Source organism: Culex pipiens, chromosome 2, assembly GCF_016801865.2.
Source record: "Culex pipiens pallens isolate TS chromosome 2, TS_CPP_V2, whole genome shotgun sequence".
In the NCBI taxonomy this organism is placed as follows: Eukaryota; Metazoa; Arthropoda; class Insecta; order Diptera; family Culicidae; genus Culex; species Culex pipiens.
In genome coordinates this window covers 176668194-176674899 of record NC_068938.1, presented here as the reverse complement: position 1 = coordinate 176674899, position 6706 = coordinate 176668194, and positions in this window count along the sequence as shown.

The window sequence follows — 6706 nt, the reverse complement described above, 5'->3', positions numbered from 1 at the left end:
AAATTGCCTTAAAATAGGAAAATAACGAAATCGGCAAAAAAACTACTATTTTCACTGAAACTGCGATAACTTTAAAATTTCAGCGATGACCTATACCTAGACCTATACATGTTTGGGTACCGTAAACCGGGGTGACTTTGATAGGATTTCAATTTGTTTTTAGAATATTTTCCAATAGGTAAGGTTTTTCTCAAGATTATTATTTTTAAAACATGTACTGGGGTAGGCCACACAAAGTCCATGCACTATTTTGGAAAAAAAAGTTTTTTTAATAGTGTTTAGAAAAATAGTTACGTTAAAAATTCTTAGTTTTAATTCCGGGGTGACTTTGATAGTCATAGTTTTTCTTGTTAAAATCATATTTAAGATGTTCAAACTTTATTTGTACGTTAATTGTACCATCACTAAAGTAGCTGATATAGTTTGTAAGAAAAAAAATCAATGTTTATGTTAAGTTAACTAATTTTAAAAGCTTTTTAACAAAATACATATAAATTTAAGGTAATATTGTTAAAAAATCGGAATTTTGCCTTAAATTTGTTAAAACTAGTTTTGTTTATGAAATTATCGATTTATATTGCATTTTATACTGATTTCGAAGCACGAATCACAAGTTTTCACATTTTACATGAAATTTGTTCAACTGAAAATGCCTATAAATTTGGAGATGTTTTTAAATTGTGTTTCAAAAACACATATTATTTATTATTTACAAAATTATTTAACCTTCTCCTAGTGGAAAATTGTCCAAAGAATCCGAAAATGCATTCCGTTTTCCGATTAAAAATCATGATCATTGAGAAAATCATGACACTTTGAGAAGTTGACATTTTCTTAACTTTAGTTCTTCTTGAGGTACTTTGAACACTTCTCTACCACGGTCAGTATGTTTCTGAACCATTCCTTACGTATTTTAATTGTACTCTTCATTTTGCGGAAAAATCGCAAACCTATCAAAGTCACCCCGGCTATCAAAGTCACCCCGTTTTACGGTACCATAAGTTGCATCTTTCAATTACGAAAATTTTTGAACGACTTTTTGAAATGTTTGGCAGGATTGTTCGGATCTCAAATTATTTTTCCTTGAAAGGCAAACTAATCACCTTTCATTTGCGTCCTAAAAATCGGCTAAAGCGGCATGGAGTTATGATTTTTAGAAAAATGTGGGTTTTGCGAAAATTGACGAAAATTGCCGTTTTTTTGACCACCCTAGCACAGTGTAGGTCACCCTAAAAGCCAAACAAAAAAAAAATACGGGTGTAATTATTTCGGCTAAGGAAACCCCAGACAAATTTTGATCCCGATCGGAGAACTTTTTTTTCGGTATAGGTTCTTTTCAAATGGAATTGCTGATAAATTATTCAAACTTGTGCTCATACCATACACATTTTCAATTAGGCCATTGCAAATTTGATTTAAACTGGTTTAGGTTGAGGAAGGGCAAGAAACTAAATTTATAGATTAATCAAATAAATTAACGTTAAACGATATTCTAAATTATTTGCAATTGACTGTTTAAATTTGTCAAACAAAATTTATGTTTCTGGATAATGTATTTTTGTTGCTCGATTTTTCGGGTTTTTTTTTTAATGCGGCAGACACAAAATGGAATTAAAACATGTATTGGCCCTAGTGTTATATTTTTAATTCAACAATTTTACCTCAATACACATCATTTTTACGGTGCATTTTTTAAACGTTTTTGATCGGACTTCTAATTGCTGAGATACAGCCACTGAAAGTTGTTTTTTTTTTCAATAAAGAATTTAACTCGTGATATCTCGGTTCAATTTTCAATGTTAATAATGAAACTTTTGTGATTAGTTCGGGATTTAAAAAATACGTATATTGGGAATTTAACTTATAGTCAAATAAAAAAATCGTGATTTTTTTCCTCGCACCTTTTTTTTGAAAATCCTAATCATAACTCACAACTTTTCCCGAACACATCAAATAAAAAGTCTTTTCAAGATACAATTTTCCAATATTGACATGCTCATTTTTCATGAACAGCCCGAAAAATTGTGAGGAGCCTTGTATGATTGTAAACTTAATATGCAAAATGGCTTTTTTGGGATAGAACTTGGACAAAGTTTCATATCAAGAGATAAAAAATTTAAAGTCTCCAAAACCATGATTATAAAAATAACTGTCTTTTTAATATATATTTTTAACCATGTGAAACATATCGCACAAACAACCCTACGATCCTAAACGTGACAACTATCATGGTCCCTTTGCGGGTCGAAAGGTTGGTCACTTTCGATGTTTATCTAATAGAGAGAGGAAAGCCCAACAGAGTGGACCATCAAACGCTTCAAATCCCGAGCCCTGCATACAATTAGAGTGCATTACAAAATGCATTTTCCCCTCCCCGTCTGTTTTCCCCCGCCCCAATTGACTGATGAATGTTTAGTTTTGAAGTTACACAACCGGCCTGGTCAGGTGGGGGGCGTTTGGGGAACCCGTAAACAGCAGCTTTTTGTCAAAGGCCTGATGGAACACTATCGTCCCCGGCAAATGATGTTTGTCAGCGCGCGCCAGCAGTGTTGTTCTAGTTGCAACAAGGTTGAGTCCCTTCAGACGAACAGGCCAACGCATAATCAAATTTTCTAATTATGCAAATGGGCTTGTGCACGGTAATTTATTCAATTGCATCGATGTCCTGTGTGACGCGCGTGACATCACCTCTGTCAACCGGGGGATCCGGATCCGGGGACAAATTACACACCAGGTTGATGTAATTTTGCAGTTTAAGAGCTTGTTGAAAGGCAATGCGCCTCCATGGACTGTTAGAAGTCTTGAAGGAGAATAATTAAATTTTGCTTTCAACTTCTCATCCAATAAGAAGGTTCAAATCAAACACACACCTGTTACAATTAAAACGAGAAAGACCTTCAAACATTCTACGTAGTAAGGTAAAATTAAGCTTTTGTTCTTCTAAACAAGCTGTCACTAGCAGAAGTCTTTTGGCTAAAATGTCTTGCGTTGATGCTTGATATAAGGCTCAGAATAAAAGCGTCAAAATATGCTAAGAACATAGAGGTGTAAAGACAAAATCAAAGCCCGTTGTAATTGGGTCCTAAAATGAAGCTTAAATTGCCGATATTATTGTTGACAACGATAAAGCTAATTTTTCTGAACACAATAGCACTTTGTACAATCACAAAAAGATGAAAATGAAGTTTAAATCAATTTTGAAAAAAGAACTTCGCGGCCTTTCTTGACGTAAAGTATCTTACTTGACAGTTCTTTCCAAAGAATATAGTTGAATCATGGGCAAATGTTGTCTTGTCAATATATTTATTTTTTCACTTGAATAAATCCAATGATTTTTATCGTGTTATTATCGCTGTATTTAAAATTAACAAAGAGATTTAGAACCCTATTTTTGAGAAATTTTTCGAAAGGACGTAAGGCTTGAAAACGCCGATTGTAAAATGACCTCAGAATCAAAAAAATGAAAAAATTGCACATCATTTTATGATGTAAAATAGAATAAATATTGTGAAGTACTCACATTTTTTTACCAAATAAGAAAAAGCTCTTTTAAGGGGTTACATTCATGTAAATGGGCAAAAATGTCAGAGGTTCGTATGAGCATACATTAAAACTTTTTCAAAATATGTTTTCATGGCATTAAAATATACAGTTTTATCTATTGTCAAAACAAATTTGAAGACTATTGGTTGTATCATTACCGAGATATAGCTATTTGAAGTTAGCTAATTCTAAAAACGGGTGCCACGATATCTCAACACTGCTTTGACCAAATCGGCTCAAAATTTTGGTGAAGACTCGTTAAACCGGTCCTGTGTGCATGACGAAGGCCGATCTTCAAAAAGTTTATTTAAAAAAAAGATAAAAATATTTTAGATTTTTTTCATATAAAAAATCGTCAGTTTTTGATTTTTGTATTTTTTTAAAAAGCAAAATTTCAAAATCGGGCTTCGTCATGCACACGGGATATATCTTTAGCGTCTTCACCCCAAATTTCAGCCAATTTGGCCCATCCAATCTCGAGATATCGTGGCACCCGTAAATCAACTCGGTGTTTAGAGAAAAACGTTCACAAAGTTTGACAGTTCGCTTTGCGCATGGCAAAATTTTGCACTTAAATCGTCTCTAACTCAGTTCAGTCACGAAATATCTTCATGAAACTTTCAGGAGTGATTGAAAATCATCTTTTTGGTGGATTCATTGAATTTTCTGTATTACCAAATTTTTGATTTTCTACATGTATGTAACCCCTTAATAGCCCAGATTTTACTAATTACGCTAAATCGTTCATGAAATCCATACTTAAGATATTTGTTTGTAAATTTGTTTTATTCGCGATTATTTAGTTCGATCGATCTCCTTAAAATGTGAACAAGTTTTATAACATTCATCTTATTGACTCTACCATTGTACTGAGGTTATGCATTTTAAGGGTGAGTTTCCCAACCCCCAGAATCAATCTCTCTACTTTCTCGCTTCCTTCTCTCTTTCGTTTTGCTTACACTGTGGAAACTTTTAACTTATTGTATGTTATTATTTTTAAACAAAGTGTTTTGAGAATATTTTTTCAATATTTTTTATCAATTTATTGTTTTTTTTTGTAAATTTCATAACAATATTATTTTTTACGGTGTGCACAACAAAGCTGCCCCGCAAGGGCCCTAGCGTTCGTCGATCCCGTTCAAACTGCACCATCGAGAGCGAGAGTGTTCCACAACCACTTTTCGGCATCCAATCGAATACGTTTCCCCTCGTAGATTTCAAGGGGACGAGGAAAATCCTGCTCCCGGGGAGAGTAAAATTTTCAAGCAGTGAAAAGTGCGGAAAACTTTTACGTCGAGCCGTTGTTGAGTCCTTGTCGAGCCGTAATCACGTGCAGTTGTGCTGCTTAGCTCCTGGGCAGCTTGGAGCCAATTTCCAATCAACTTTCGCACCGGAAGTAGACGACGGAAATCGGAAACCGTCGGTAACCGCAGGATTAATCAGTTGGTGGAAGGTTGGAAAGCTGTTGAACTTTCGAAAATTATTGTGCTTTAGAACGTTGGCTTAAGTGGACGTCATGGAAGTTTGGCCGTTCGATCCCGATGATGAACGATGCTTACCGGTTGAAAAGTGGACTAAGAAAATTGAACTGTTCTGCAAACGATGCGAATTTAGTGAGGATCAGATGCTCTGCTTCGCCAGGGGAAAGCTTGAAGGACGTGCAAAATGTTGGTTCGATGCTACATCCAAAGTAAACAATTGGTGTGATTTTCGACGAGAAATTCAAAGAACATTTTGTGCTGCAAAAAATATTCAGAGTCAAGGTGGAACGGGTGAAAAACCACTACCGACAAATAAAACTATAAATTGGAAACATATTTTGAAGCTAATGGAAACTACTGAAAAGGTTGTTAGAATATCTCATTTCAATAAACTTGATTTACTAGCTGACGATTTGGAGCGATCAATACTTGGTGAAGTAATCTCAAGAGATGAATTTCCTGAAGGTATCATCAACATCATGACCAGCATTTCAAATGATCTTGATAGATCTTTGAAGAAAGAACTAGTCAACCATCGATCAGCCGTTAGTACTGGCTTACGCGATCTCGGAACATCAAAGACTCATGAAATCGTTATCAACATCAAGTCACATCGAAGCACCAAGATCGTCAAACCAGTCAAACCCATCGCACATCCTTTATTGCAACAACTTCTCACTTCCGGATTGATCCAGAACACCACATCGAAAGCATACAACAACTGGATTCTCGACAACGACCAACTAGTCCTAGATCTCCGTAACCTAAACTCAACTGCCACCCAGGAACCGGTAGACCTGATCAACCTCGAACCCCTGCTCTACTCTTTCCCATTCTTCAAATATTTCACCATCCTGACCTTCAACGGAGGACATCTCCAGATCCCAGTGCAGAAATCATCCAGGAAGCATCTCACCTTCGCTACCAACCTGGGAACGTACGAGCTCTGCAAGGCACCAAAGCATTTCGTCAACACTTCGATCGTTTTCAGCAAAATCTTGATCGAGGTTGTCCGAAAGCTGCGTCCCGGTGATGCCGTGGTGATTTTTGATGAGCTCATAATTCCGAGCCTGACCGTGGAGGAGGGATTGCGCAAATTGAGCACCGTGCTGGGTGCGCTGAACGCTTTTGGATTGACGGTTGATCTGCGTGGAAGTCGGTTCCTTTCGGAAGAATTGCGATTGTTTGAGTGGAGGATCAGCTATGGGCAGAGAAGTTATGAAGGTCTCAATATACGAAATATAGAACCAGCCTGGAATTATCTGAAAAGTTACAATCTCTGCGATTCACAAAGTGAAGCTATGCTTAATCTTCAAGATTTCGATTTTCGTGAGGAACTTGAGCTACATTTCCTGGTCGCAGGCAACAAATTGATATCCATTTTGATGCAAACGAGAAAAAACAAACAATCAATCGTGTTAGGATTTCACAGTAAAATTATTCCAAGCCATATCGGCAAATCGTCAAAACCGTCAGCAATCACTGAATCTATTCTGAATTTCAGAAGATTCCTTGTCTATAAGCCATTCAAGGTTGTTACTGAAATCAATTGGATCGTGGACATCATCAAGGGATACAAAAGAAGCCACAAGCACCTGGAGTATCTGCTACAAGTTCAGGAATTGAGATTTACAGTTAATCATTCTCTAAAATAATCAAGTGTAACTGGTTCAATTTGAAAA